The 22,057-nt window shown below is 48.4% G+C and overlaps 1 protein-coding gene and 1 long non-coding RNA gene across 2 annotated transcripts in view; both read right to left on the reverse strand.

The window, feature by feature from the left end:
• The window catches only part of TRIM45 (tripartite motif containing 45), a 42,654-nt gene that overhangs the window by 13,451 nt on the left and 7,146 nt on the right, over window positions 1–22,057 (reverse strand). The gene's annotated exons all lie outside the window — the stretch shown is intronic.
• On the reverse strand, window positions 6,099–6,618 carry LOC120994315. The gene is made up of 3 exons (XR_005777387.1): window positions 6,564–6,618; window positions 6,493–6,502; window positions 6,099–6,244 (listed from the first exon to the last, which is right to left on the reverse strand). It is a non-coding gene; the product is annotated as an uncharacterized LOC120994315 (long non-coding RNA).

Raw genomic sequence — 22,057 nt, forward strand, 5'->3', positions numbered from 1 at the left:
GATCTCATGTCTGATCACATGTCATTATATCAGTGATGTCATCAGCAGGGGGCGGGGCTGTGACAACCTCTCAGACAGGATATACAGGCAGGTTGTCAGCAGTAATAGATGTTCCTGTAGTATAAGGTGTGTGATCTCATGTCTGATCACATGTCATTATATCAGTGATGTCATCAGCAGGGGGCGGGGCTCTGACAACCTCTCAGACAGGATATACAGGCAGGTTGTCAGCAGTAATAGATGTTCCTGTAGTATAAGGTGTGTGATCTCATGTCTGATCACATGTCATTATATCAGTGATGTCATCAGCAGGGGGCGGGGCTGTGACTACCTCTCAGACAGGATATACAGGCAGGTTGTCAGCAGTAATAGATGTTCCTGTAGTATAAGGGGTGTGATCTCATGTCTGATCACATGTCATTATATCAGTGATGTCATCAGCAGGGGGCGGGGCTGTGACTACCTCTCAGACAGGATATACAGGCAGGTTGTCAGCAGTAATAGATGTTCCTGTAGTATAAGGTGTGTGATCTCATGTCTGATCACATGTCATTATATCAGTGATGTCATCAGCAGGGGGCGGGGCTGTGACTACCTCTCAGACAGGATATACAGGCAGGTTGTCAGCAGTAATAGATGTTCCTGTAGTATAAGGTGTGTGATCTCATGTCTGATCACATGTCATTATATCAGTGATGTCATCAGCAGGGGGCGGGGCTGTGACTACCTCTCAGACAGGATATACAGGCAGGTTGTCAGCAGTAATAGATGTTCCTGTAGTATAAGGTGTGTGATCTCATGTCTGATCACATGTCATTATATCAGTGATGTCATCAGCAGGGGGCGGGGCTGTGACTACCTCTCAGACAGGATATACAGGCAGGTTGTCAGCAGTAATAGATGTTCCTGTAGTATAAGGTGTGTGATCTCATGTCTGATCACATGTCATTATATCAGTGATGTCATCAGCAGGGGGCGGGGCTGTGACAACCCCTCAGACAGGATATACAGGCAGGTTGTCAGCAGTAATAGATGTTCCTGTAGTATAAGGTGTGTGATCTCATGTCTGATCACATGTCATTATATCAGTGATGTCATCAGCAGGGGGCGGGGCTGTGACTACCTCTCAGACAGGATATACAGGCAGGTTGTCAGCAGTAATAGATGTTCCTGTAGTATAAGGTGTGTGATCTCATGTCTGATCACATGTCAGTATATCAGTGATGTCATCAGCAGGGGGCGGGGCTGTGACTACCTCTCACACAGGATATACAGGCAGGTTGTCAGCAGTAATAGATGTTCCTGTAGTATAAGGTGTGTGATCTCATGTCTGATCACATGTCATTATATCAGTGATGTCATCAGCAGGGGGCGGGGCTGTGACAACCTCTCACACATGATATACAGGCAGGATGTCAGCAGTAATAGATGTTCCTGTAGTATAAGGTGTGTGATCTCATGTCTGATCACATGTCATTATATCAGTGATGTCATCAGCAGGGGGCGGGGCTGTGACTACCTCTCAGACAGGATATACAGGCAGGTTGTCAGCAGTAATAGATGTTCCTGTAGTATAAGGTGTGTGATCTCATGTCTGATCACATGTCATTATATCAGTGATGTCATCAGCAGGGGGCGGGGCTGTGACTACCTCTCAGACAGGATATACAGGCAGGTTGTCAGCAGTAATAGATGTTCCTGTAGTATAAGGTGTGTGATTTCATGTCTGATCACATGTCATTATATCAGTGATGTCATCAGCAGGGGGCGGGGCTGTGACTATCTCTCAGACAGGATATACAGGCAGGTTGTCAGCAGTAATAGATGTTCCTGTAGTATAAGGTGTGTGATCTCATGTCTGATCACATGTCAGTATATCAGTGATGTCATCAGCAGGGGGCGGGGCTGTGACAACCTCTCAGACAGGATATACAGGCAGGTTGTCAGCAGTAATAGATGTTCCTGTAGTATAAGGTGTGAGGATCTCATGTCTGATCACATGTCAGTATATCAGTGATGTCATCAGCAGGGGGCGGGGCTGTGACTACCTCTCAGACAGGATATACAGGCAGGTTGTCAGCAGTAATAGATGTTCCTGTAGTATAAGGTGTGTGATCTCATGTCTGATCACATGTCATTATATCAGTGATGTCATCAGCAGGGGGCGTGGCTGTGACTACCTCTCAGACAGGATATACAGGCAGGTTGTCAGCAGTAATAGATGTTCCTGTAGTATAAGGTGTGTGATCTCATGTCTGATCACATGTCATTATATCAGTGATGTCATCAGCAGGGGGCGGGGCTGTGACTACCTCTCAGACAGGATATACAGGCAGGTTGTCAGCAGTAATAGATGTTCCTGTAGTATAAGGTGTGTGATCTCATGTCTGATCACATGTCATTATATCAGTGATGTCATCAGCAGGGGGCGGGGCTGTGACTACCTCTCAGACAGGATATACAGGCAGGTTGTCAGCAGTAATAGATGTTCCTGTAGTATAAGGTGTGTGATCTCATGTCTGATCACATGTCATTATATCAGTGATGTCATCAGCAGGGGGCGGGGCTGTGACTACCTCTCAGACAGGATATACAGGCAGGTTGTCAGCAGTAATAGATGTTCCTGTAGTATAAGGTGTGTGATCTCATGTCTGATCACATGTCATTATATCAGTGATGTCATCAGCAGGAGGCGGGGCTGTGACTACCCCTCAGACAGGATATACAGGCAGGTTGTCAGCAGTAATAGATGTTCCTGTAGTATAAGGTGTGTGATCTCATGTCTGATCACATGTCATTATATCAGTGATGTCATCAGCAGGGGGCGGGGCTGTGACTACCTCTCAGACAGGATATACAGACAGGTTGTCAGCAGTAATAGATGTTCCTGTAGTATAAGGTGTGTGATCTCATGTCTGATTACATGTCATTATATCAGTGATGTCATCAGCAGGGGGCGGGGCTGTGACTACCTCTCAGACAGGATATACAGACAGGTTGTCAGCAGTAATAGATGTTCCTGTAGTATAAGGTGTGTGGAATCTCATGTCTGATTACATGTCATTATATCAGTGATGTCATCAGCAGGGGGCGGGGCTGTGACTACCTCTCAGACAGGATATACAGGCAGGTTGTCAGCAGTAATAGATGTTCCTGTAGTATCAGGTGTGTGGCATTATATTACAGGGGGCTCTGGTTTCAGGGGGACATCTATCTCTATTTTGGGGGGTAATCTCATGATTGAGCTTTATAGGGTCGTCTGCTGACATAACACTTCTATTTCCCTGCTGTCCGTGTCCCTTCCCCTATAGATGGGGTCTTTTATGGCGTCCCTATACTCTATTCTTGAATCTGATGGGGGTAGTAGTTGTCTTCTGCAGATACTGGGGGTGATCCTGGTAAGTGCTGAGACTTTCCAATGATCTCCTGGTGATGCCTCCTGCATGTACTGATAACGTTCCCCACAGGCCGCCGCCGCCGGCTGTGACAGATAAGGAGACACCCGGCTCCAGCAGCGCAGCCCGCTTCAGGGTAAGGCCACGTTCACACAGTCCCTATTTGTCAGCCAGAACCAGGAGGACAACCTGTGCTTTGGACCCACTCTGAAGCAGCGCTGGGATCCGAGCTCACAGACCCCACTCATGAAACGGGCCAGAGAAAAAAGCAGAAATGAAACCAGTGAAGGAAAGTATCGGGAAGTTTGAGCAATGTGGTGTATAATGAGGAGGGGAAACGTGTTGCTTCATGGGTGTTGTTGTACCATTATATCCTATAATAATAGAAATACTAATAATAAGGGCAGAAATCCCCGAGTCCAGAACCTCCCACAGAGATCCCTGCTGGACACCACCCAGACCCATAGAGAAGACAGAGGAGCCCCACCACTAATACAGCTCACTGCCAACCAGTGGTCACATGACAGATCACATGATCTCTGGGATTATGGAGAGCGGCTGCTTTACCCCCTGCTGTGACAGTTAATATGTCCTCATCTCCTACTCCTCTAAACCTCGCCCCTCTCCACACCCTGCGCTCCTCTTCCATCCTCTGTTCTTTCCTCTCTTCACCCTCTGCTTCTGAATCTCTACAGTCTATGCTTCTCTCATTATATGCTCCTCCCTCTAACATTGGCTCCTCCCTTAACTCTGTACTCTGCTCCTCATCCTGTGCTCCTCCCATCACTCAGAACTCTGCTCCTCATCCTGTGCTCCTCCCATCACTGTACTCTGCTCCTCATCCTGTGCTCCTCCCATCACTCTGTACTCTGCTCCTCATCCTGTGCTCCTCCCATCACTCTGTACTCTGCTCCTCATCCTGTGCTCCTCCCATCACTCTGTACTCTGCTCCTCATCCTGTGCTCCTCCCATCACTCTGTACTCTGCTCCTCATCCTGTGCTCCTCCCATCACTGTACTCTGCTCCTCATCCTGTGCTCCTCCCATCACTCTGTACTCTGCTCCTCATCCTGTGCTCCTCCCATCACTCTGTACTCTGCTCCTCATCATGTGCTCCTCCCTTCACTCTGTACTCTGCTCCTCATCCTGTGCTCCTCCCTTCACTCTGTACTCTGCTCCTCATCCTGTGCTCCTCCCATCACTCTGTACTCTGCTCCTCATCCTGTGCTCCTCCCATCACTCTGTACTCTGCTCCTCATCATGTGCTCCTCCCTTCACTCTGTACTCTGCTCCTCATCCTGTGCTCCTCCCTTCACTCTGTACTCTGCTCCTCTTCCTGTGCTCCTCCCATCACTCAGTACTCTGCTTCTCATCCTGTGCTCCTCCCATCACTCTGTACTCTGCTCCTCATCCTGTGCTCCTCCTATCACTCAGTACTCTGCTCCTCATCCTGTGCTCCTCCCATCACTCTGTACTCTGCTCCTCATCCTGTGCTCCTCCCATCACTCTGTACTCTGCTCCTCATCCTGTGCTCCTCCCATCACTCTGTACTCTGCTCCTCATCATGTGCTCCTCCCTTCACTCTGTACTCTGCTCCTCATCCTGTGCTCCTCCCTTCACTCTGTACTCTGCTCCTCTTCCTGTGCTCCTCCCATCACTCAGTACTCTGCTTCTCATCCTGTGCTCCTCCCATCACTCTGTACTCTGCTCCTCATCCTGTGCTCCTCCTATCACTCAGTACTCTGCTCCTCATCCTGTGCTCCTCCCATCACTCTGTACTCTGCTCCTCATCCTGTGCTCCTCCCATCACTCTGTACTCTGCTCCTCATCCTGTGCTCCTCCCATCACTCTGTACTCTGCTCCGCATCCTGTGCTCCTCCCATCACTCTGTACTCTGCTCCTCATCCTGTGCTCCTCCCATCACTCTGTACTCTGCTCCTCATCCTGTGTTCCTCCCATCACTCTGTACTCTGCTCCCCATCCTGTGTTCCTCCCATCACTCTGTACTCTGCTCCTCATCCTGTGCTCCTCCCATCACTCTGTACTCTGCTCCTCATCCTGTGCTCCTCCCATCACTCTGTACTCTGCTCCTCATCCTGTGCTCCTCCCTTCACTCTGTACTCTGCTCCTCATCCTGTGCTCCTCCCTTCACTCTGTACTCTGCTCCTCTTCCTGTGCTCCTCCCATCACTCAGTACTCTGCTTCTCATCCTGTGCTCCTCCCATCACTCTGTACTCTGCTCCTCATCCTGTGCTCCTCCTATCACTCAGTACTCTGCTCCTCATCCTGTGCTCCTCCCATCACTCTGTACTCTGCTCCTCATCCTGTGCTCCTCCCATCACTCTGTACTCTGCTCCTCATCCTGTGCTCCTCCCATCACTCTGTACTCTGCTCCGCATCCTGTGCTCCTCCCATCACTCTGTACTCTGCTCCTCATCCTGTGCTCCTCCCATCACTCTGTACTCTGCTCCTCATCCTGTGCTCCTCCCATCACTCTGTACTCTGCTCCTCATCCTGTGCTCCTCCCATCACTCTGTACTCTGCTCCTCATCCTGTGCTCCTCCCATCACTCTGTAATCTGCTCCTCATCCTGTGCTCCTCCCATCACTCTGTACTCTGCTCCTCATCCTGTGCTCCTCCCATCACTCTGTACTCTGCTCCTCATCCTGTGCTCCTCCCATCACTATTTACTCTGCTCCTCATCCTGTGCTCCTCCCATGACTCTGTACTCTGCTCCTCATCTTGTGCTCCTCCCATGACTCTGTACTCTGCTCCTCATCCTGTGCTCCTCCCATCACTCTGTACTCTGCTCCTCATCCTGTGCTCCTCCCATCACTCTGTACTCTGCTCCTCATAGAAACATAGAAACATAGAATGTGTCGGCAGATAAGAACCATTTGGCCCATCTAGTCTGCCCAATATATCTGAATCCTATGAATAGTCCCTGGCCCTATCTTATATGAAGGATAGCCTTATGCCTATCCCATGCATGCTTAAACTCCTTCACTGTATTTGCAGCTACCACTTCTGCAGGAAGGCTATTCCATGCATCCACTACTCTCTCAGTAAAGTAATACTTCCTTATATTACTTTTAAACCTTTGCCCCTCTAATTTAAAACTGTGTCCTCTTGTGGTAGTTTTTCTTCTTTTAAAAAGTTAATATGTGACATCTTGTGCTCCTCCCATCACTCTGTACTCTGCTCCTCATCCTGTGCTCCTCCCATCACTGTACTCTGCTCCTCATCCTGTGCTCCTCCCATCACTCAGTACTCTGCTCCTCATCCTGTGCTCCTCCCATCACTCTGTACTCTGCTCCTCATCCTGTGTTCCTCCCATCACTCTGTACTCTGCTCCTCATCCTGTGCTCCTCCCATCACTGTACTCTGCTCCTCATCCTGTGCTCCTCCCATCACTCTGTACTCTGCTCCCCATCCTGTGTTCCTCCCATCACTCTGTACTCTGCTCCTCATCCTGTGCTCCTCCCATCACTGTACTCTGCTCCTCATCCTGTGCTCCTCCCATCACTCTGTACTCTGCTCCTCATCCTGTGCTCCTCCCATCACTCTGTACTCTGCTCCTCATCCTGTGCTCCTCCCATCACTCAGTACTCTGCTCCTCATCCTGTGCTCCTCCCTTCACTCTGTACTCTGCTCCTCATACTGTGCTCCCCATCCTGTGCTCCTCCCATCACTCTGTACTCTGTTCCTCATCCTGTGCTCCTCCCATCACTCTGTACTCTGCTCCTCATCCTGTGCTCCTCCCATCACTCTGTACTCTGCTCCTCATCCTGTGCTCCTCCCATCACTCAGTACTCTGATCCTCATCCTGTGCTCCTCCCTTCACTCTGTACTCTGCTCCTCATACTGTGCTCCCCATCCTGTGCTCCTCCCATCACTCTGTACTCTGCTCCTCATCCTGTGCTCCTCCCATCACTCTGTACTCTGCTCCTCATCCTGTGCTCCTCCCTTCACTCTATACTCTACTCCTCATCCTGTGCTCCTCCCATCACTCTGTACTCTGCTCAACATCCTGTGCTCCTCCCTTCACTCAGTACTCTGCTCCTCATCTTGTGCTCCTCCCATCACTCTGTACTCTGCTCCTCATCATGTGCTCCTCCCATCACTCTGTACTCTGCTCCTTATCCTGTGCTCCTCCGATCACTCAGTACTCTGCTCCTCATCCTGTGCTCCTCCCATCACTCTGTACTCTGCTCCCCATCCTGTGCTCCTCCCATCACTCTGTACTCTGCTCCTCATCCTGTGCTCCTCCCTTCACTCTGTACTCTGCTCCTCATCCTGTGCTCCTCCCTTCACTCTGTACTCTGCTCCTCATCCTGTGCTCCTCCCATCACTCTGTACTCTGCTCCTCATCCTGTGCTCCTCCCATCACTCTGTACTCTGCTCCTCATCCTGTGCTCCTCCCATCACTCTGTACTCTGCTCAACATCCTGTGCTCCTCCCATCACTCTGTACTCTGCTCCTCATTCTGTGCTCCCCATCTTGTGCTCCTCCCATCACTCTGTACTCTGCTCCCCATCCTGTGCTCCTCCCATCACTCAGTACTCTGCTCCTCATCCTGTGCTTCTCCCATCACTCAGTACTCTGCTCCTCACATCACTCTGTACTCTGCTCCTCATCCTGTGCTCCTCCCATCACTCTGTACTCTGCTCCGCATCCTGTTCTCCTCCCTTCACTCTGTACTCTGCTCCTCATCCTGTGCTCCTCCCATCACTCTGTACTCTGCTCCTCATCCTGTGCTCCTCCCATCACTCAGTACTCTGCTCCTCATCCTGTGCTCCTCCCTTCACTCTGTACTCTGCTCCTCATCCTGTGCTCCCCATCATGTGCTCCTCCCATCACTCTGTACTCTGCTCCTCATCCTGTGCTCCTCCCATCACTCTGTACTCTGCTCCTCATCCTGTGCTCCTCCCATCACTCTGTACTCTGCTCCTCATCCTGTGCTCCTCCCATCACTCTGTACTCTGCTCCTCATCTTGTGCTCCTCCCATCACTCTGTACTCTGCTCCTCATCCTGTGCTCCTCCCATCACTCTGTACTCTGCTCCGCATCCTGTGCTCCTCCCATCACTCTGTACTCTGCTCCTCATCCTGTGCTCCTCCCATCACTCTGTACTCTGCTCATCATCCTGTGCTCCTCCCATCACTCTGTACTCAGCTCCGCATCCTGTGCTCCTCCCTTCACTCTATACTCTGCTCCTCATCCTGTGCTCCTCCCATCACTCTGTACTCTGCTCCTCATCCTGTGCTCCTCCCATCACTATGTACTCTGCTCCTCATCCTGTGCTCCTCCCTTCACTCTGTACTCTGCTCCTCATCCTGTGCTCCTCATCCTGTGCTCCTCCCATCACTCTGTACTCTGCTCCTCATCCTGTGCTCCTCCCTTCACTCTGTACTTTGCTCCTCATCCTGTGCTCCTCCCATCACTCTGTACTCTGCTCCTCATCCTGTGCTCCTCCCATCACTCTGTACTCTGCTCCCCATCCTGTGCTCCTTCCTTCACTCTGTACTATGCTCCCCATCCTGTGCTCCTCCCATCACTCTGTACTCTGCTCCTCATCCTGTGCTCCTCCCATCACTCTGTACTCTCCTCCCCATCCTGTGCTCTTCCCATCACTCTGTACTCTGCTTCTTATCCTGTGCTCCTCCCATCACTCTGTACTCTGCTCCCCATCCTGTGCTCCTTCCTTCACTCTGTACTATGCTCCCCATCCTGTGCTCCTCCCATCACTCTGTACTCTGCTCCTCATCCTGTGCTCCTCCCATCACTCTGTACTCTCCTCCCCATCCTGTGCTCTTCCCATCACTCTGTACTCTGCTTCTCATCCTGTGCTCCTCCCATCACTCTGTACTCTCCTCCCCATCCTGTGCTCTTCCCATCACTCTGTACTCTGCTTCTCATCCTGTGCTCCTCCCATCACTCTGTACTCTGCTTCTCAACCTGTGCTCCTCCCATCACTCTGTACTCTGCTCCTCATCCTGTGCTCCTCCCATCACTCTGTACTATGCTCCTCATCCTGTGCTCCTCCCATCACTCAGTAATAATAATACAATTTATTTATATAGCGCCACAATATTCCGCAGCGCTTTACAAGTTCATAGGGTTCATATACAAAACAGAAATAACTGGATAATATGCAGCTGAAACACTAGGAGTCAGGGCCCTGCTCGCAAGAGCTTACAATCTATGAGGAACTGGGGTGACACATAAGGTAGTTGATTGTGATAAGTAGGATTTGAGCCATTATTGAAATGACAGGAGTGGTGCCGGCCGATCTGCTTCGAGTTGGGGGGGGTTAGTTGGGGAATAGTCAGTTTAGGATGTGTTTTTAAGGCACCTTTGAAGGTGAAGTTGTGGATTGACCTAGTATTCCGGGTCAGAGTATTCCAGAGAGTAGGTGCAGCTACAGAAAAGTCCTGAAGACGGGAGTGAGAGGTACGAATTATGGAGGATATTAATCTTAGGTCGCTAACAGAGCGGAGAGCACGAGTAGGGTGGTAGATGGAGATGAGGGGGGAGATGTATGGAGGTGCTGTATTAGTAACAGGAGTCGTCCCGGAAGATTGGAAATTGGCAAATGTCGTGCCCATTCACAAGAAAGGTAGTAGGGAGGAATCGAGCAACTATAGACCAGTGAGTCTGACATCAATAGTAGGCAAATTAATGGAAACCCTATTAAAGGATAGGATTGTGGAACATCTAAAATCCCATGGATTGCAAGATGAAAAACAACATGGGTTTTCTACAGGGAGATCATGTCAAACAAATCTTATAGATTTTTTTTGACTGGGTGACTAAAATAATAGACGGTGGAGGTGCAGTAGACATCGCATATCTAGATTTTAGTAAGGCTTTTGACACTGTCCCACATAGAAGACTTATCAATAAACTGCAGTCATTGAGCATGGACTCCCATATTGTTGAGTGGATTAGGCAGTGGCTGAGTGACAGACAGCAGAGGGTTGTAGTCAATGGAGAACATTCAAAACAAGGTCATGTTACCAGTGGGGTTCCACAGGGATCTGTACTGGGACCAATTTTGTTTAATATCTTCATAAGTGATATTGCAAAAGGCCTCGCTGGTAAGGTTTGTCTTTTTGCTGATGACACAAAGATATGTAACAGGGTTGATGTTCCTGGAGGGAAACGCCAAATGGAAAAGGATTTAGGAAAACTAGAAGAATGGTCAGAACTCTGGAAACTGAAATTTAATGTGGATAAGTGCAAGATAATGCACCTGGGGCGTAAAAACCCAAGGGCAGAATATAGAATATTTGACACAGTCCTGACCTCAGTATCTGAAGAAAGGGATTTAGGAGTAATTATTTCAGAAGACTTAAAGGTGGGAAGACAATGTAATAGAGCAGCACGAAATGCCAGCAGAATGCTTGGATGTATAGGGAGAGGTATAAGCAGTAGAAAGAGTGAAGTGCTTATGCCGCTGTACAGAACACTGGTGAGACCTCACTTGGAGTATTGTGCGCAGTACTGGAGGCCATATCTCCAGAAGGATATAGATACTCTAGAGAGAGTTCAGAGAAGAGCTACTAAACTAGTCCATGGATTGCAGGATAAAACTTACCAGGAAAGGTTAAAGGACCTTAACATGTATAGCTTGGAAGAAAGAAGAGACAGAGGGGAGATGAGAGAAACTGCTAAATACATAAAGGGAATCAACTCGGTAAAGGAGGAGAGCATATTTAAAAGAAGAAAAACTACCACAAGAGGACACAGTTTTAAATTAGAGGGGCAAAGGTTTAAAAGTAATATAAGGAAGTATTACTTTACTGAGAGAGTAGTGGATGCATGGAATAGCCTTCCTGCAGAAGTGGTAGCTGCAAATACAGTGAAGGGGTTTAAGCATGCATGGGATAGGCATAAGGCCATCCTTCATATAAGATAGGGCCGGGGGCTATCCATAGTATTCAGTATATTGGGCAGACTAGATGGGCCAAATGGTTCTTATCTGCCGACACATTCTATGTTTCTATGTTTCTATGCAGCAATGTGGAGAGCACAGGTAGGATGGTAGACAGAGATGAGGAGGAGATGTAGGAGTGCAGCACTGTGGAGAGTACAGGTAGGATGGTAGACAGAGATGAGGAGGAGATGTAGGGGGTGCAGCACTGTGGAGAGTACAGGTAGGATGGTAGACAGAGATGAGGAGGAGATGTAGGAGGTGCAGCACTGTGGAGAGCACAGGTAGGATGGTAGACAGAGATGAGGAGGAGATGTAGGAGGTGCAGCACTGTGGAGAGTACAGGTAGGATGGTAGACAGAGATGAGGAGGAGATGTAGGGGGTGCAGCACTGTGGAGAGCACAGGTAGGATGGTAGACAGAGATGAGGAGGAGATGTAGGAGGTGCAGCACTGTGGAGAGCACAGGTAGGATGGTAGACAGAGATGAGGAGGAGATGTAGGAGGTGCAGCACTGTGGAGAGTACAGGTAGGATGGTAGACAGAGATGAGGAGGAGATGTAGGGGGTGCAGCACTGTGGAGAGCACGGGTAGGATGGTAGACAGAGATGAGGAGGAGATGTAGGGGGTGCAGCACTGTGGAGAACACAGGTAGGATGGTAGACAGAGATGAGGAGGAGATGTAGGAGGTGCAGCACTGTGGAGAGTACAGGTAGGATGGTAGACAGAGATGAGGAGGAGATGTAGAGGTGCAGCACTGTGGAGAGTACAGGTAGGATGGTAGACAGAGATGAGGAGGAGATGTAGGAGGTGCAGCACTGTGGAGAGCACAGGTAGGATGGTAGACAGAGATGAGGAGGAGATGTAGGGGGTGCAGCACTGTGGAGAGTACAGGTAGGATGGTAGACAGAGATAAGGAGATGTAGGAGAAGCAGCACTGTGGAGAGCACGGGTAGGATGGTAGACAGAGATGAGGAGGAGATGTAGGAGGTGCAGCACTGTGGAGAGTACAGGTAGGATGGTAGACAGAGATGAGGAGGAGATGTAGGGGGTGCAGCACTGTGGAGAGCATAGGTAGGATGGTAGACAGAGATGAGGAGGAGATGTAGGAGGTGCAGCACTGTGAAGAGCACGAGTATGGTGGTAGACAAAGATGAGGAGGAGATGTAGGGGTGCAGCACTGTGGAGAGTACAGGTAGGATGGTAGACAGAGATGAGGGAGGAGATGTAGGGGGTGCAGCACTGTGGAGAGTACAGGTAGGATGGTAGATGGAGATGAGGGAGGAGATGTATGGAGGTGCAGCACTGTGGAGAGCACAAGTAGGGTGGTAGACAGAGATGAGGAGGAGATGTAGGGGGTGCAGCACTGTGGAGAGCACAGGTAGGATGGTAGACAGAGATGAGGAGGAGATGTAGGGGGTGCAGCACTGTGGAGAGTACAGGTAGGATGGTAGACAGAGATGAGGAGGAGATGTAGGGGGTGCAGCACTGTGAAGAGCACGAGTATGGTGGTAGACAAAGATGAGGGAGGAGATGTAGGGGGTGCAGCACTGTGGAGAGTACAGGTAGGATGGTAGACAGAGATGAGGGAGGAGATGTAGGGGGTGCAGCACTGTGGAGAGTACAGGTAGGATGGTAGATGGAGATGAGGGAGGAGATGTATGGAGGTGCAGCACTGTGGAGAGCACAAGTAGGGTGGTAAACAGAGATGAGGAGGAGATGTAGGGGTGCAGCACTGTGGAGAGACCAGGTAGGATGGTAGACAGAGATGAGGAGGAGATGTAGGGGATGCAGCACTGTGGAGAGCACAGGTAGGATGGTAGACAGAGATGAGGAGGAGATATAGGAGGTGCAGCACTGTGGAGAGCACATGTAGGATGGTAGATGGAGATGAGGGAGGAGATGTATGGAGGTGCAGCACTGTGGAGAGCACAGGTAGGATGGTAGACAGAGATGAGGAAAAGATGTAGGGGGTGCAGCACTGTGGAGAGCACAGGTAGGATGGTAGACAGAGATGAGGAGGAGATGTAGGGGGTGCAGCACTGTGGAGAGCACGAGTAGGGTGGTAGACAGAGATGAGGAGGAGATGTAGGGGGTGCAGCACTGTGGAGAGACCAGGTAGGATGGTAGACAGAGATGAGGAGGAGATGTAGGGGATGCAGCACTGTGGAGAGCACAGGTAGGATGGTAGACAGAGATGAGGAGGAGATGTAGGAGGTGCAGCACTGTGGAGAGTACAGGTAGGATGGTAGACAGAGATGAGGAGGAGATGTAGGGGGTGCAGCACTGTGGAGAGTACAGGTAGGATGGTAGACAGAGATGAGGAGGAGATGTAGGGGGTGCAGCACTGTGGAGAGTACAGGTAGGATGGTAGACAGAGATGAGGAGGAGATGTAGGGGTGCAGCACTGTGGAGAGCACAGGTAGATGGATGGTAGACAGAGATGAGGAGGAGATGTAGGAGGTGCAGCACTGTGGAGAGTACAGGTAGGATGGTAGACAGAGATGAGGAGGAGATGTAGGGGGTGCAGCACTGTGGAGAGTACAGGTAGGATGGTAGACAGAGATGAGGAGGAGATGTAGGGGGTGCAGCACTGTGGAGAGTACAGGTAGGATGGTAGACAGAGATGAGGAGGAGATGTAGGGGTGCAGCACTGTGGAGAGCACAGGTAGGATGGTAGACAGAGATGAGGAGGAGATGTAGGGGTGCAGAACTGTGGAGAGCACAAGTAGGATGGTAGACAGAGATGAGGAAGAGATGTAGGGGGTGCAGCACTGTGGAGAGCACAGGTAGGATGGTAGACAGAGATGAGGAGGAGATGTAGGAGGTGCAGCACTGTGGAGAGCACAGGTAGGATGGTAGACAGAGATGAGGAAGAGATGTAGGGGGTGCAGCACTGTGGAGAGCACAGGTAGGATGGTAGACAGAGATGAGGAAGAGATGTAGGGGGTGCAGCACTGTGGAGAGTACAGGTAGGATGGTAGACAGAGATGAGGAGGAGATGTAGGGGGTGCAGCACTGTGGAGAGCACGAGTAGGGTGGTAGATGGAGATGAGGGAGGAGATGTATGGAGGTGCAGCACTGTGGAGAGCACGAGTAGGGTGGTAGATGGAGATGAGGGAGGAGATGTATGGAGGTGCAGCACTGTGGAGAGCACAAGTAGGATGGTAGACAGAGATGAGGAGGAGATGTAGGGGGTGCAGCACTGTGGAGAGCACAAGTAGGATGGTAGACAGAGATGAGGAGGAGATGTAGGAGGTGCAGCACTGTGGAGAGCATGGGTAGGGTGGTAGACAGAGATGAGGGAGGAGATGTATGGAGTTGCAGCACTGTGGAGAGCACGAGTATGGTGGCAGATGCAGATGAGGAGGAGATGTAGGGGGTGCAACACAGTGGAGAGCACGAGTATGGTGGTAGATGCAGATGAGGAGGAGATGTATGGAGGTGCAGCACTGTGGAGAGCACGAGTAGGGTGGTAGATGCAGATGAGGAGGAGATGTAGGGGGTGCAGCACTGTGGAGAGCACGAGTAGGGTGGTAGACAGAGATGAGGGAGGAGATATATGGAGGTGTAGCACTGTGGAGAGCTTTGTGGGTGAGAAGTTTGAACTGTATTCTATGGTGGATGGGCAACCAGTGAAGTGACTGGCACAGACTAGTAGCATCAATGTAGCCGGTGGATGGATAGATGAGCCTGGCTACACCATTTAGGACAGACTGAAGGGGGGAGAGTTTAGTGAGAGGGAGACCGGTTAGTAATGCGTTGCAGTAAATATATTAAAGAATTACATATATTAAAGTGTCCGTATACGTGAGTTTTTGACCTGGAGTGGACCCTTTTAAAAAAATCGCTTTTATTAGTTTAATTTAAAAAAGCATAAATATAGACACCCTATGATAACCGGATATCCAAAACAAATACTAGGACAAGATGTTGCCCAGCTACCAGCGTGAATTGGTGAAACAAAAAAGATAAATAGACAGATATGCAAAGATTTCCCGTGGCATTATTGACTTATTGGGCTTGGGGTCGGGTGGAGAATAGGGCACATTGGTGTGGGTATTCGGGATAAATCTTTCCCTATACCCGCCCTACAGTAATCCTCTGCCCAGGGATGAACCCTGATGGTGGGATCACCCTGTCCCCGTGCCTACCCTGTCTAACCCTGTACAACCCTGTACAGTGGGAATTTATTACAGATGATGTCCGATAATTATGTATTTTTTACCCTGACGCGTTTCCCCACTTCTGGTTCGTCAGGGGGTCGGTTATAGGATACGAATTATAATAGTTAACATCATGCAGGATGAAATACAATAGATAGTTAGATATAATTATTGTTACTGTGTCCTGATCGATGCCATGATAAGGCAGTCCGTTATGGAGGAACTGTGGATTCCCCAGCTGAGGAAAAATCACCTAGGAAAAAATATTATACAAGAGCCTGCTGTCAATATTATGGCTGCACAGAAATATTCATTATAACTTCCACTTACTGGTGACTTACATATAGATGTCCCCCCTGCTGTTCTGACTGCCGCCTGCCGTGTCTGATGGGGCAGTAAGGCATCCTTGTGCTGGTGCTGTATATAGGGGACTGATTAGAAGGCGCCTTTTTCGGACAGGAGCCGCGTATCCGGTGAGTGGAACGCACGCTCCACTACTTCCGGTATCCTGGAACGCACGCTCCGCTACTTCCGGTGTCTTGGAACGCAGGCATCGCTTCCGGTCTGCTGAGACGCAGACGTCATTTCCGGAATAGCGATGCCAGCGGAATAGCGATGCTCCAGTGTGATACCTGTGTGGTTTAGGATAAACCCGTCTATGGCACCTGATTATTCCCCAGTGATTCTTTTGATTATACACTACTGGGCATCTTAGAGGGGCTAAGATATATATGATTATTTATAAATATGGTTATTTATTGGGGTACGATTCCTCTGCTTTTTCTCTATAGGCAGGTTTGATATGCCATATACAAGAAATTGGGTGAAGCAAATTTGATAAGGCAAATCTGGTATGCCAGGTGAGGCAAACCTCTGGGGTCGTTTGTACATAGTCCCCAATAAAGGGCCCTCTAAATTAATATAAACAGCAACACAGTAGCAGGACCAAGTTCATTTTCTGGGTTATAGCTGTTCTGATCAGTAGAAACGTGTGTAAAGTCAGCGTGATTACCCGATCAGACTATATAAAAATTGGTTAGTAGATAATTTAGCTGGGTGGGGCATGATATAGCACAGACCCTTCTGATATCATATATTGGGTACTTCGTGTACCCATGACCAGTTTGAGACCATTATTTATTTATGAGGAATAGAGGTAGGTATCAGAGGGAAGAGATTCCCGAACTCTTCTAACTACGTTCACAGATTCATGAGGTATGAGGAAACTCTACAAAAAGCAATTAAACGTCAAACGTTCATTAAGGCCAACAGGTGCTTGTGAGTGGCATCTGTAGATCCATTCTGCTTCTCTGCACAGAACCTTGTTATCCCAGTCCCCCTTTCTCGGGGACATGGGCACAAGTTCCAATGCAGAGAAGCTGAGTGAGCGAGGGTCTCCTGAGTGGCATTCATGTACATGACTTGCCACCGGTGTGATTCTGTTGTTTCTAATGTCACCTATATGCTCGCCCACTCTTTTCCTTAATTCCCTCAGGGTCTTTCCAATATAGTCCTTGGGACAGGGGCAACGACAAATATAAATTACCCCTTTGCTTTTACAATTAATAAAATCCTGGATTGTAAATACCTTTTGGGTGGCCGAACATGTGATCGATTTACCTGTGTTAATAAAGGGACAGATTTTACATGTCCCACATTTGAACATGCCGATAGGACGGCGATCAAGCCACATTCCCGGTGGAGAAGGGGGAATATAATAGCTGTGGACCAATCTGTCTCTAAGACTCTGACCCCTGCGGTATGTTATGCTTGGGTGGGATGAGATATTCTTAGCGACACTTGTGTCCATTTGTAAAATTGGCCAGTATTTATTGAGAATGGTCCTTATCTCAGTATTGGCCATGTCAAAAGTGGAAATAAGACGCGTTTCGCCCCTGGCCCCATCCCCACGTATTTTTGGAATGAGTAAGGTCTCTCTGTCTGTTGCTAGGGCTTGCTGAAAAGCATCTCTTAAAGTATTTTTTGGATACCCTCTGTCTTTAAGTCTTTTGTAGAGTTTCTTAGATTCGCAGTGAAAATCGTGTATACCTGAACAATTTCTGCGAATCCTAAGGTATTGTCCTCTGGGGATACCTCTTTTCTGTAGAATGGAATTTGTTGCCGTAGTTTTTCTGAAAATTGTGCTGACCAATTTATCGCCTTGTTTGTGTATTGTCACATCTAGGAAGTTGATACTTTCTTCATGTACCTCAGATGTGAACTTAAGGCCTATGTCATTGATGTTTAAGACATTGATGAAATCATCAAATTCCCTCCTACTCCCATTCCAAAGCAAAAAGATGTCGTCAATATATCTCGTCCAGAAGGCCACCTTCTCATTCCACCAAGTGTGGTGACCTGGAAAGACGATGTTGTCTTCCCACCAGCCCAGGAAGAGGTTGGCATATGTGGGGGCACATGGGCATCCCATGGCCGCCCCCTGAGCTGGTGGTAGAACCGCCCGCTGAACAAGAAAAAATTGTGCCTCAGAATGAAATTAAGTAGGGTTAGGATAAAATGATTATGTTCCTGGAAATGATTACCTCTTGTGCCAAGATAGTGGGTGACTGCCAACAGTCCCTTGTCGTGGGGGATGCTACTATATAGGGACTCGACGTCAATGCTGGCTAATAAGCAAGAGGGTTCGATCCCCAGGGTTTTTTTCAGAAAATCCATGGTGTCCCTTGTGTATGACGCAAGGGACACCACAAAATCTTTCAATACCTGGTCAAGATAGAGACCACAGTTTTGTGTGATTGAATTAACACCAGATACTATTGGTCGAGCCTTTAAGGGGGTCGTCCCCTTATGGACTTTGGGGAGTCCATAAAGGGTTGCAATCTGTGGATGACTTGATAATAAAAAGTGATACTCTGATTTACCAATGACTCTCTGCTCCAGTCCTGTATCAAGGATTTGTTGGAGTTCTGTAAGATACGTATCTGTCGGGTCACTAGGTAAAATTTGGTAACCACTTTTATCCCTCAAGAGATCCATACACATCTTTGTATACATGACATGGTTCATTATCACCAGGTTTCCCCCTTTATCCGAGGGCTTGATGACAATGGAATTGTCTTTCTCCAGTGTCCTCAAGGCCTCGAATTCATCTCTAGTCAGATTCCTGCCGTGTGAACGGGGCATTTTTACTGTTTTTAATTCCCTGGTGACCAATTGTTGAAAGATATCGATATGTTCGTAGTTAAGTGGTGGGGCGAACATATAGGTGACATTAGAAACAACAGAATCACACCGGTGGCAAGTCATGTACATGAATGCCACTCAGGAGACCCTCGCTCACTCAGCTTCTCTGCATTGGAACTTGTGCCCATGTCCCCGAGAAAGGGGGACTGGGATAACAAGGTTCTGTGCAGAGAAGCAGAATGGATCTACAGATGCCACTCACAAGCACCTGTTGGCCTTAATGAACGTTTGACGTTTAATTGCTTTTTGTAGAGTTTCCTCATACCTCATGAATCTGTGAACGTAGTTAGAAGAGTTCGGGAATCTCTTCCCTCTGATACCTACCTCTATTCCTCATAAATAAATAATGGTCTCAAACTGGTCATGGGTACACGAAGTACCCAATATATGATATCAGAAGGGTCTGTGCTATATCATGCCCCACCCAGCTAAATTATCTACTAACCAATTTTTATATAGTCTGATCGGGTAATCACGCTGACTTTACACACGTTTCTACTGATCAGAACAGCTATAACCCAGAAAATGAACTTGGTCCTGCTACTGTGTTGCTGTTTATATTAATTTAGAGGGCCCTTTATTGGGGACTATGTACAAACGACCCCAGAGGTTTGCCTCACCTGGCATACCAGATTTGCCTTATCAAATTTGCTTCACCCAATTTCTTGTATATGGCATATCAAACCTGCCTATAGAGAAAAAGCAGAGGAATCGTACCCCAATAAATAACCATATTTATAAATAATCATATATATCTTAGCCCCTCTAAGATGCCCAGTAGTGTATAATCAAAAGAATCACTGGGGAATAATCAGGTGCCATAGACGGGTTTATCCTAAACCACACAGGTATCACACTGGAGCATCGCTATTCCGCTGGCATCGCTATTCCGGAAATGACGTCTGCGTCTCAGCAGACCGGAAGCGATGCCTGCGTTCCAAGACACCGGAAGTAGCGGAGCGTGCGTTCCAGGATACCGGAAGTAGTGGAGTGTGCGTTCCACTCACCGGATACGCGGCTCCTGTCCGAAAAAGGCGCCTTCTAATCAGTCCCCTATATACAGCACCAGCACAAGGATGCCTTACTGCCCCATCAGACACGGCAGGCGGCAGTCAGAACAGCAGGGGGGACATCTATATGTAAGTCACCAGTAAGTGGAAGTTATAATGAATATTTCTGTGCAGCCATAATATTGACAGCAGGCTCTTGTATAATATTTTTTCCTAGGTGATTTTTCCTCAGCTGGGGAATCCACAGTTCCTCCATAACGGACTGCCTTATCATGGCATCGATCAGGACACAGTAACAATAATTATATCTAACTATCTATTGTATTTCATCCTGCATGATGTTAACTATTATAATTCGTATCCTATAACCCCTGACGAACCAGAAGTGGGGAAACGCGTCGGGGTAAAAAAATACATAATTATCGGACATCATCTGTAATAAATTCCCACTGTACAGGGTTGTACAGGGTTAGACAGGGTAGGCACGGGGACAGGGTGATCCCACCATCAGGGTTCATCCCTGGGCAGAGGATTACTGTAGGGCGGGTATAGGGAAAGATTTATCCCGAATACCCACACCAATGTGCCCTATTCTCCACCCGACCCCAAGCCCAATAAGTCAATAATGCCACGGGAAATCTTTGCATATCTGTCTATTTATCTTTTTTGTTTCACCAATTCACGGTGGTAGCTGGGCAACATCTTGTCCTAGTATTTGTTTTGGATATCCGGTTATCATAGGGTGTCTATATTTATGCTTTTTTAAATTCAACTAATAAAAGCGATTTTTTTAAAAGGGTCCACTCCAGGTCAAAAAAATTATGTGTTGCAGTAGTCAAGACGAGAATGAATCAAGGCAACAAGAGTTTTTGCTGTTTCCACCGTAAGAAAAGGGCAGATTCTGGCGATATTCTTGAGGTGCAGACGACAAGAGCGTGTAAGTGATTTAATATGGGGAACAAAGGAGAGATCGGAGTCAAGTGTGGCCCCAAGACAGCGGGCATGTTGCACAGGAGTTATGATAGTGCTGCAGACCGAAGTTGAAATATCAAGTTTAGGTGGGTTAGTAGATGGGGAAAGACAAGAAGTTCAGTTTTTGAGAGGTTCAGTTTTAGATACAGAGAGGACATGTCAGAGACAGCTGCCAGACAATTACTGGTGTTTTGGAGTAAAGCAGGGGTGATGTCAGGGGATGAAGTGTATAGTTGGGTGTCGTGAGCATAGAGATGGTATCGAAAGCCAAATCTACTAATAGTCTGTCCGATGGGGGCTGTATAGAGGGAGAAGAGTAGAGGACCTAGGACTGAGCCCTGAGGAACGCCGACATCAAGTGGAAGAGGAGAAGAAGAAGAGCTGTACTCTGCTCCTGCCCCTTCCAGCCCATCTTCTCCACTGACAGGGCCAAGTGACATGACTATGCAGGAACCTGACCCTATCTATAAAAGGAGAGAAAGAGAAATGAAGGGGAAGGAGCGAGGATGCACAGAGTGGCTTGGACCTTCCCTCGGTGCACTTGCTCACTGGCAGATGGATTAACAGGACTTGTTATCCATAATGAAGCAATAGATGGTTCCGCTGAGCTAGCCCTACGGGCACGGTGCTGGGTGTAACAGGGAATTTCCTGCTGACAGACTCTGTTAATATTCAAGTCACAGGAGAAGAGGAAATGCAATTTTAAAGGTGTTGTGTCATCTCAGTCTGTGATGGCTTAATATTACTATAGCACCATATAGGTCCAGGAGGAGGAGGGTAGAGTAATATACTAGATGTAGGACAGCTCCAGAAGGAGGAGGACAGAGTAATGGAAAAGGTGAAGAACAGGTCCAAGAGGAAGAGGGCAGAGTAATGTAATAGGTGAAGGAAAGGTCTAGGGGGAGGAGGACAGAGTAGTGTAGAAGGCAGAGGACATGTCTAGAAGTACAGAGTAATGTAGAAGGCAGAGTACAGGTCCAGGAGGAGGAGGACAGAGTAATGTAGAAGGCAGAGGACACGTCTAGAAGGAGAGGACAGAGTAATGTAGAAGGCAGAGGACAAGTCTAGAAGGAGAGGACAGAGTAATGTAGAAGGCAGAGTACAGGTCCAGAAGGAGAAGGACAGAGTAATGTAGAAGGCAGAGGACAAGTCTAGAAGGAGAGGACAGAGTAATGTAGAAGGCAGAGGACAGGTCTAGAAGGAGGAGGACAGAGTAATGTAGAAGGCAGAGGAAAGGTCTAGAACAGGGTTTCTCAACTCCAGTCCACAGGACCCACTTACCGGTCAGGATTTGATAATATCCCACTGAATAAATACCTGTGGTAAGTCCTGATGCATGGACACTAATTATATCACCTGCTCAATGCTAAGGAAAT

This window comes from Bufo bufo, chromosome 3 (assembly GCF_905171765.1).
Source record: "Bufo bufo chromosome 3, aBufBuf1.1, whole genome shotgun sequence".
Taxonomy (NCBI): domain Eukaryota; kingdom Metazoa; phylum Chordata; class Amphibia; order Anura; family Bufonidae; genus Bufo; species Bufo bufo.